This window comes from Gambusia affinis, linkage group LG17 (genome assembly GCF_019740435.1).
Source record: "Gambusia affinis linkage group LG17, SWU_Gaff_1.0, whole genome shotgun sequence".
Taxonomy (NCBI): domain Eukaryota; kingdom Metazoa; phylum Chordata; class Actinopteri; order Cyprinodontiformes; family Poeciliidae; genus Gambusia; species Gambusia affinis.
The window spans coordinates 6,729,900-6,741,135 of record NC_057884.1 but is presented as its reverse complement, the minus strand read 5'-3'; positions in this window follow the sequence as shown (position 1 = coordinate 6,741,135).

Sequence of the window (11,236 nt, the reverse complement as noted above, 5' to 3'; positions counted from 1 at the left end):
TCTGCCGTCAGGAAGTCATCTATTAACCCTTCAACAGTGGGGTTTTTTTTGTTGTTGTTTTTGTTTTTACAGCATTGCATTGAGAAGTAGTTTATTTCATGAGATCAGGGATTCTCAGTTCCACCAGGTGTTTGCTAATTGTTGCTGGCTAGTCTGAAGGAGCTGAATGGGGAAGTCGCTGCTCTGTGAGGCAGAAGCTCGGAAGCCTGGGTGGATCCAGCACCAGAGGGCGGTGCTAGATCCACCCAGGCATTTTGCACAGCCTAGTGGTTGCCACGGGAAATTAAATGCATGCACTCCAGTGTATTTTTGATAATTGAATAATCTCATAACATAAGACATAGCTGACAAACATAAATTTTAAACTGAAGCTCAACGTCTCATGAGACAACAAAATTCTTCAGTTAAATAGTCCCATTGTGAGCGCATAGGTGTGTTTGCAAATAGATAGATAACGCGTCAACATCAAGAGGCCATACAGATGTACTTAAGAAAGACTATTGCTGCCAGAGGGAATGATGCAGTCCATTTATCTCTTTGCAGCTCAAAGAGATAAACCTGATAGATAAAAATAAACCTTAAAGACATGTAGAGTGGCCAGGACGAACAGAAGGACCGGATTTTGCAATGGGAAGAGCGTGTCTAGACTGTTCCTGGCCTGCCTGAGCTCTGGCCTTTGAAGTGAGCATCAGCGATGCGCGCTACACTCGCAGGGCATGTGTGCTGCGCTCTGACGAGGCTTACTCTGGATCGAATGCTTTCAGACCATCATCTCCGGGCTTCTGCTCTCCATGCCTGTCAGATTGCGCTCCTGCTCAGTTTCCCTCCCTCCTCCCATTCATATTCCTCCGTCCCATCTGTCCCCCCTCCCTTTCTTCTCTCTCACTGTTTTTTGTCCTCGTTGCAAGGTTGGACCTCATCACGATCCAAGCAAATGTTGGATGTGTGTGTATGTATACCCTTGCGTCTCTTGTGTGCACAGCTGATCGTTTGCACTGACACAATTCGAAGGCCGTCGACCGCCTTCCCCTAAGGCACTGAGTCTGAAATTAGCCAATTCCGCCTGAAACAAAGCAAGTAAATGAACACACACAAAGAAAGTCAGCATTTTCAACCTTTACTGCCAGTGCTGGAATGGAAACATTTCAAGTTTTTTGGCGGAGCGGGAGGAGGATAGAGGTGTTTATAGAAAGGGTGAGGTAGCGCTTTCCACGTTCTTGAGGAAAAATTACAAGAAGAGTGGGGAGACCAGAGGGAAGGACAGAGGCAGGAAGGTTGGAAGTTAGTCTTCACCAAAAGTAGCTGCTGGCAGCTATTAGGCTGCACAACCCACTGAGAAAAATGCACACCCAGGAACTTGTTAAAGCCTACAGTGGCAAGCTGTGTGTGAGTTTTATGGGGGGAAAAAAGGGGCAGAAATAATAACCTAAGTGAATTAAAACATAATAGTAATAATAAAAACAGCAGACTAGTCTGTGGACAGCCTTGCAGTGACTTTGGCACATGGCTGAGGGGATTTAATGTGATGTCAAACTTCTGAAAGGATGGATTTTCGCAAAAGTACCTAGTCACCATTACAAATTGAACTGGAAAATTCTATAAAGGACAGAGAACAGCAGACGCTCTGGCACTGCAAATCTAAACAGAACGTAGCCAAGTCATCCAGTCAAATTTGTTGGTGCTTAAAATGAACCTTCTTTAAAAGAAAACAAAAAAAACACGACGTTTTATGTTAGCGGTGTTTCTGCTTTATTTTACAAGAAAAGACATTATGCCCCTGTTTCAAATGTAGCAAAAAAATAAAAATAAAAAATGCTTAACTTCATGCTTGGTAAAAGTAAGAAGAACACATTTAACTGCAATAGCTCAAGGCCCTGACTTGTTATAAATAGAAAAAAAACAACTTGTGCTTTGTGGTAATTGTGCTGCCCATCAAGCAACACTCGGCGCTGCTCAGTGGAATCAGCCTGGAACCTGATGATCTTCATTACACCAACAGCCCTGCAAGAAAGAGCGAGGTCACCGAGTCTGTCGTGGCACTCGGTTCTCCTGAATTCCTCTTTTCTGCCACTACCTCCAGGAGTCCCAGGCTAAACCCAGCTGAGGAATCTTCCTGTCCAACTTTTCATCAGTATGTCAAACCTCAGATTAGTGAGGCAGGAAAACTTGGCAGTGTGGTTACTGGATGTTAAACACCCTGGCAGATTGAAGGCCAAAAACTAGATCTGTCTTTTACTGGATAAATCATCTACAGTGTGTTAACAAACACCTTTTTATCCACATTTGTTTGCTATTTAAAGGTGTTTAATGTGTTCTATGTTTGTTATAAAGGTTGGTTTCCTGTTTTTAAGTTCACATTTATGTCATGTTAGGTTCAGTAGAATTATTTGTAAAGCATGATTTAAACACATTTCTAATTTTGTCCTCAAGAACAGTCACTTTTTGTTGTCATTTACATTTGAATTCAGTAAAAAAGCCACATAAACAAAAAAAAAACAAAAAAAGCAAAAAACAAAGTGACAATTGAAACAATTAATTGGATACAGATCCATATTATTATTATCACAATATATTTTTTAGCACAAATCTGAATTTTGAGGCCAGTGCTGGTTGGAAATCTCTGATTGCTGATTTCTTGGGGGGGGGTTCTTATAATTTTTCCAAAACATCTTTTAACCAATCCAAGACTTCTTAAGAATACTTTTTTTTATATTGTCTTTATATGACAGAAAACTGGAATCCGAGTTCAGCTGAGATACAATTTTAAAATGTAAGTCTAGATGGTTGAACGTAGAAAACATTGTATGTACTGTGTTGCTACATGTCATGAAGTTTAAGAACAACGTAAACGTCGGTACGTTTCACGCCCTCCTCTGAGGCTGTGAATCTGTAATCTCCACAAAATGGACAGAAAGTTTTGTTTTGTTAATAAGGAGTGAAACCAAATTCCTATTAAGCGTCACAAAGATTCCAACATTTGGTGTTCCTGTTCAAGGTTTTAAGAATAAAAGCTTGGTTTTTTTTTTTTTATCCAGAAGGGGCTTTTTCACAGTCATCAGCAGCCAAACTACTGTCTTTGTACAACGATTACTTCCTTTTTTCATGCTTATCTATTTCACAAAGGCAGAGCATTCTGTAAAACGTAAAAAAAACAATCAAGCTAAATGAGTTCTGTTTTTTGTTTTTTTTAAGAAAATGACTAGTAAATGTTGAAGTTCAACCCAAAACCACCATGCAAATCAAACTAATTTCCACACCATCTTGTTTCTTTCTCTCTTTCTTTCTTTCTCGCAGCTTAAGAACAACAGTCGACTTCTTTTCTATTCTCGTTATTCACACATGTCATATTTTATTCATTCGTCTCACATAAAGCTGCTCTCAATAACGCACTTCCTGCCTTAGTGCCACAAAGGCAAGCGAAATTTAATTGAAAACTGTGACTGTTAATGGATCCCAGTTGAAAGACGTTTTCATTGGCCCTCACTTTTAAAGCATTACAATTTCGATTGGTTTGATAAAATCTGTTTATTTATACAGCCTCCCCTGACTGAACTTTGAAAAATTATAAATGTTCATCACATTTCCTTCATTCCTACAATTTTTTTTTTTTTTTTTAATCTTCCCAGATCTACAATGCGTTGGTTTTAAAAAATCAACAAAATTCTGTCAAAAATCATAATCTTTCACCATGTTCAAAGTATTTGTGTGAGCTGGACATCAAATTATGTATTCTACAGTATTAAAGGTGATGCGTAACCAAGGCAACAGGGTATTGTTTGTGCAATCGGGAGAAGCCAATTAGCATCTGAAAAGCTCAAATAATACCTGAACTAAGACCCCTAATTCCAGAGGAATTTTAAAAGAGGCTTCATGGACGCAGAACAAAACCAAAGAGCACAGAGAGGAGGGGGAAGATTGAATCATTTCCACCATCGCTCATAATGGACATGGATCATATCCCCCGCCTCCCCGGTTTCTGCCTCATGCTTCCCTAATCATACAGAAAGAGAAAGAGACCAACAGCGGAGAGAGAATCCTCTTGAGATGGATTATTTCACCCCCCATTATTATTAGCTTGTAAATCTCATGAGGTAACGTTGGGCAGACATTTTACCTCTGCCAGATGACCTGTCTCAATCGGACGTCACCCAACTCTAAAAAACTGATTCCAAAGTTGTCTCACTGACAGAGCAAGTGATCAGTGTGGGCGTAGTCGTGACAGCACATGTAATAGTCGCAGCCGCTGCTGGATTTAAAGCTCAATGCCATAAAAATGTGGCTAATGTCCAGGAATGCTCTTACCAATGCTGGTGTAAAGAGGAGCAGTGAACCTGTTTCAATAGACATTAGGGAACCAGATGTGCATCTTTAGTGCTAGCTCTCTGCCTGGCTTTTAGCATAGCAATGAGGCTAATTCATCACGGCTTGAATCGATTTACATCTGTAACGTCTGCGCCACAGGTTTAAGTTGAAGTAATTCCCGCTGCTGGGTGGCAGCTTAAGAAGAGGGAGCCGACGTTTTTCCTGAGATTAGTTTTTATTTATATTATGTGCCGACTGGTGGCTTGTTTACTGATCTTCTAATTGATAGTAAAATACATTTTGACTACATAATCAAATACCTGCTTGGCAGTGTTCAGCTACAAACAGATCTACAGAATTTCAAGACAAAAAAACGATTACTTTTTCACATTTGGCCACACAAAACTGTAAAATGTCACGTAGTTTACTGGGATTTTATGAGAACGACTAGTAAAAATACCACTTCACTGACAAATGACAGGAAAATAACTGGATTTATTTAATTTTTTTTAATCAGGTGGACTAAATGGACATCTGCTTTAAATTTTTGCCACGCATTCTCAACTAAATGCAGGACTTTGACTGGGCCATTCTACTTTCCCAACTTCCATGCACAATCACAAGCCGGCAGAAACCAGGGGATGACTGCAACCATGACTGTTTCCTTGACGACTGGCCAGTTTGAAGATGAGTTGAGTGGCTGTCTTATACCTTGCCTTACCAAGTAACAAACACCAATAAAAAAAAACATAATCTGAAGACTCCCACAGCCTTGCTAGTCACTAATGTATCCGCACTGGGTAACTTTCTACCAGTTTTGTCCTTAATTTCATTCCACAGACTTTCAATGAGTTGCTGACTTTGATAAAGCAATGCAGCTCTTTTGCAAACCAAATGGAGACGGAGGCGAGGAGCTGGAACTTGGGATATCATGCAGCAACGAGTCAACAAAGTCCCTCAAAGTGTCCTCCTACTTTGTCTTCTTAGTATTTGCCAGTACACAACACAAAGTGAGTACATTTCTACATTTTTATCCAACTCCTTTGGACTGTTTCTTGGCTTTAGATGTTATTTGGTCATAAATCCTCTGTGTTGATGCCAAAAAGCTTTTGGTGGAGGCAGTGTGACGATGTCATGTGAAATCTCCTTCACTGGAAAAACGAGGCTCATCACCATCGTCAACCGGAGACAGTCCCACATCTCCACTCCTAAAAACCCGACTCCATCGTCCAGGACGTCAACGTCCGACCCACAGAGGAAGAGAGACGACCTCTATAAAACGGAATAACCCACCTGGAGTTCTGACCTCAACCCCACTGAACACTCATCGTATTAGCTTTGCCATGCTGTTTGTGCCGAAGTGGCCAACGCAACCGCATTGGCGGACTTTTAATAAAATGCTGGTTGACGGATGCGAAGCGTCCCTGAGCAGAGTCTGACCAAGCCGGTAGCCGGCACAAGGAAGAAGTGCCAGGCTGCTGGGTCTGTGTAGGATTTTCCCACGCTTTGCTGAGTCCCCCGGTTCCTTAAATAAAACACTTTAACCTCAAACATCCAATCCTTTGAAGACACAAAACAAGAGTCAAAGCCAAGGAAAGTTATCTGGCATTTGGCAGAAAAGATTAGGCAAGGATTTTTTTTTTTAATGGGAACAACCCACATGCTGAACTCCGCTGCTCAACCCACAAATGCAGTTTTCTTCTAGACGTAGCACCACAATGAATGGAAATAAATGTTCAAGATTTACTAAAAGCCTTGTCGCCACAAATAAATACCCGAGGAGTTTCCTTATGTTTCGTGCTAGGGACATTTCTAATACCAAACTTTTACAATCATGGACGCACTAATAAACTCCAGTTCTTCGTACGTTCCCAAATAATTACTAAACCTACAGATTTCCACCACCCTCTCTCAAATGTTCAACTTTCTCCTTTTTCTTATCTACATTCATTCCAGCACAGAGTTTTCTTGACAGGCCTTGTAGCTGATGTAACGACGTGTTTCCCTCTTCCATGCCTCTGAGGCACTGAAGCATGAAAGCATGTTAAGATGTAGCTAGGGAACAAAATCAGCTGCTGCTAATCATTTTGCCCACAGAAACTATGAGAAAGGTAAACAGCAGAGAATGCTGAGGAACTCTTTCTTTCTTTTTTTAAGAATTAGCTGGGGAACAAAATCAGCTGCTGCTAATCATTTGCCCACAGAAACTATGAGAAAAGGTAAACAGCAGAGAATGCCCATAGGATCGCAAAGGTAGTCTCCTGTGACTACTAAGGCCCCCAAGTAATTTGAGCGATCAGGATCAGCAGGTGAAAAACAAGCTTCTTCCCCCAAGGTTAATTATGTTAACCTTTTGTTAGATTTTGGTGTCGTGTTACCACAAGGTATCGACCCAGCAACCTAGAAATTGATGCAGTGTTATTTTAAACTGAGCGAGATTATGCTGACTCTTTTTGTCACCTGCAGACAACGTTGTTCTTGCTTTTGTCACTTTTGACACGACATCAGAACCATCCTCTTCGCTGCTTTCTGCCTTTGCTTTAGGATTCTGTCTAGTTTTCTCGTAACAAAGGCGAACGTCGTCAAATGTTGAATGGTTTCATGGCGACTAATAGGTCAAATTATAAAACCAAGGCGTTATGAGTCACAACATAGGACTGCTTTAGGACTTGAGCTCCTCTGGGACCTGTTTGTAGAAACGCTTTTCCTGGCAGATATTCAAGGATCGTACGCTGTGTGCTTTTGTGCATAAACAAGTTTCAATAAGAGGCAGTGTCTTTTGTTTGTGTGGAATTTGCATGTTTCCCTGCTCAAAAAGAGGCTCCCTCCACTCGTATATCGCTTCTGGCCTGGGAACATCTTGAATTTCCTCATAAGCAGCTGGAGAGTGTCACCGAGCGCGGGGACTTAGGGATTTCCCTTCTGAAACTCTCAACTTCACGGCCCGTTATGGGTTATGTGAAAGACATGGGATGGATGGGGTAACTTTTAACTCATTCTCTTTTAATTGGTCACCGCAGTACTTTCTTGTGTTTAAAGTATTGTTAGTTAAACAGCCTTTGGCTAAAGAAAGAGTCACGGTTCGGTGATCAAGCCAATCTTGACTCCTACAACAACAATAAAAGAGTTAGTTATTTGAGAAAAGAAAGCCGTTGTTATCCCATGAAGAGAGGGCTGTTGCTCCTGATCGGGTCTGGCCAACTCCGTGGTCTTGTCGTTGAGGTAACGGAGAGCGGGAAGGTGAGTTCGAGGCGAGGTCCCTGAGCTCCTGCTGCAAATCTCCAGGCAAGGGAAGGTGGAGCCGATTGTTGGAAAAGGAGCCCCGGCCAATATTACTCCTCCTCCTTTTCCCCTCTGCCCCCTCCCAATGCACACACAGATACGGTTTTCCTATATTTCCCCACAGCCTATCATGTAATAGTAGAAACATATGCGCTCTGGAGCGCTGACATGTGCTCCGGCTGCGGGTCCACAGGGAGGCTGAGGGATACATGGTGCGCTGAGGAAAAAAACGATCAAATCATACTGTTTTTTCCTGTCGTTTTCTCTTCTGTTGTGTGGATCTCTTCACTTTTGACTGAGTGCATAAACCTCCCCACAAACCCCCTTTGTCCCCCTCCCCCAGTTCCCAACCCTCTCCCTCCTTCCTTCTCTCCACCACTAGTTTGTTCCATATGTGACCAAAACGCGCTGATCTTCCTTTATCTTCCCTGCGTCTGGTTTAGCTCTGGCCTCGCAGCAATCTCAAGAAGAAACGGTTTCCCTCGCATGTTTACACCTACACCCATAATGCCTGTGTACTGAAACAAGCTCGGTGCAGATGGAAATATGTTTTTTAAACAGAACAAAAGTCCTTGACAGCTGCACATTTGCCTTGGCTCCGACTTTTGAACAAATTCCATCCCACCCTTTTGCATCACTCGGCTGCGCCTGCTCACTTTCTCACAGTTCCCAAATCTTAACGTTCTCTCTCTTTTTTTTTTTTTCTTCATCCTCCGCTCCCTCACTCCCTCACACTCCTGCACGTATCACCCCACCACCATTTAAACAGATTGCCCTTCCTCCTTTTTCTCACCTCTGTTGTGTAATACCTCTGCTCCTGGCTTCTCTTCCCTCCCATCAGTCTGCACTTTGTTGTGGAGGCTGGTTTCGCTTCCATCCCTGTCTTGGATGTCAGCTTTGTCATTTACACTGACCATGATGAAAAACCTTACAGTCAACGTCGTTTAAACCAATCACGGCAAAAGGCGCTGATGGAGGTGACTAGGGGAATGTGGTGGTGAGACGATATAAACACATAAAGGTTGATGTTTTCAATGAAGATGTCTGATAAAGCCTGACTGAGGTTTGAGGTCGGTCTCCTAAATATATCGTCTGACTGGGTGGGTTTTCACCAAAGTAGGAGGACGACTCTTGTGTCTGGGATAGAAAACAGACGCATCCTCCAGTCGCCCCAGAGAGAAATGTAAACATCTGTATTTCACGGATTTTCTTGTGATTTTCTCAAGAATTCCTCCAATAAAACTCAAAGTACTACTACTACTACTAATAATAATAATAATAATAATAATAATAATACTAACAATAGTAGAAATCTTCACATCTAATAACCGAACATCCTGAATCATGGAAAACGCTAAGGTTATTGAGGGCTAGTCATTTTACTTCATTAAAAAGTGACTGAAAAATGTTTATAGTGAAATTTTAAGTGATTGTTTTGATGTGTTGTTGAGGAAAGGCATACATGTTGATCACACATTGAAAAAATTTATATAATAATATAATATATCCTGTTTACTTTCCTGTTGATAGTCCGCTTACTGTTTGCGCCTGCATTCCTGTTTTTGATCTGCTCTGGCTCCCTGTTGTTGTTCCCTGTGAATTTTTTTTTCCTAAGTTTTTGTTCATCATTTTTAAAAAACAATTTCAACTGCTGCCGCCTCTTTGCGTTTGGGTCCGCCATCAAAACACTCATTGCAACATAAAGCTGGTACAGACAAACTGCAGAAGAGTTGTACTTGTTGGGTTTCAGATATTTAATTCTTTCAAAAAAATAAAAAATAAATAAAGCTTGAGAAACAATAAAACACTTGAAAACTGCTTCACAATCAAAGTCCGACTTTTGCCAGACACTGTAGTTTGAGCCTGATATAACCCTGCCGTGAGAGTTTTGGTTTTTTTTGCAAACGATGAGCAACCACTGTCATTGTGTGAGGTTGGATTAAACTACTTTTAGCACCCGGAATCAAGCGAGACTCTCAATCATCGCCCTGGTGTTTGCTCTTCTTTAGCACCGTCTTGGGGCTGTGGTCCGTGCAGAATGAATGCGGCCAGGACGCCGCGTCTCGAGATGGCTCACGCTCAATTTAGGTGTCGGGTGATATCAAATTAAGCTTGATTTATGGAAACCCGGGTTTTCTCCCAAGGTGGGTCCAGCCGAGCGTTGAGAAAAATGATGTGAGTGGCTCGTCGCGCGTGCTATTCAAAGACGTCTTGGAATGAGTGTCATTTTAATGTGGCAGGAGGTTTCACACTGCGCTGAAGTGGATGTTTGGGTGGAATCCCGGAGTTCTTTCCTGCTCCGTGTTTACTGACGCAGGCAAAAAAAATCTGAAAGTCCCTTTAGATCTAATTTGCCCATCTAACAACTTCGGATGTATATTTTTGTGGTTTCGTATCTGTGTGACGTGGGTTGCTGCGGGCATGTTGTGCGCTCACCCTCGACCTTTCCGAGCTCCGGGAAATGATCTTTAGCTCTGGTTAGTTGGGTTCTTACTGCAGAGATGGAGCTCTAGTATTCATAGCCCTTGAATGTTTTCCAATTTTGTTGCAGAATAAATTTGGACCGCTATATGTGTAGATCACTGAGTGTGACTGGATGAATGTCAATCTAGCATAAACCACCAATGTTTTATGCAAAATTAATTTCTCTAGCATGTATTAAATATAAAAATACACATAATCCACACTATAAAAGTGTAACTTTCTATCAAAACTGGGATAAATTTAGCCAAACCTGAGTATATTGTTATAACTTTATATTGAAAGAGGGAAATAAGAGGTTCACTATGACACACCAAGCATTATTAGTAATCATATCATGTTGAGGTTTGAGTTTATGGCATAACTAAATATAATTTTGCAAAACACTGTAAAGTGGGTGCCTCAGACGCATTAATGAACAGAGTTATTGCTGTTGCACATGTAAAATAAAAATAAAGCAGAGCTGAGACGTAAAATTATATTTCATGTTGTAGTTAACTGTTTGGACAGCTTCACAGCAGCTAAAAAAGAAACTAACCAAATAAAACATATCTGTTCCATCAGATTAGTGAGCAGACATTTAAAAAAAAAAATAGTTAAATCCTCTATTTCTGAAGTAGCCTTAAGGCAGAGTAAGTTAATATCCACTTTATCCTCCCACACACAAAAGGAGGAACTGATTTAATAAATGTTATTACATCAAAATTCCACTGACGCTGATTCGGGGCCACATTATCAAAATATACTCAGCAGTGGCCAAACCAAGTGATTGAGAGCGGGATTATTTTAGATCACGAATGTACTGTTTCGGCTTTCCCAATCACATCTATCACTGTGATGAAGAAAATGGCCTTTCAGAATAGCAAAAGCGTGTAAAAAATGTGCCCACAACTATCAAAGCTTCCTGGGTCGTGTTTCCTCTCTACACTGAGGTAACCAGTCACAGTCAGAGCAGGATTTTTATTGCTTATTTATGCCGGTTTAGGACACAACAGAAAATGTCCGTAACTATTTGCAAGCTTGAAGGGAAGAACTCTTTTGAGAATCGCTGTAACGCTGGACCGCAGCTCAGCCAGTATTCATCTCAATGTTTGGGCTCGATCCCGGACTCTGTAGCAGGAGAAACGTCAGCTCTTCTTGGACTCTATTATTCCGTTGAGCACTTGTTGTC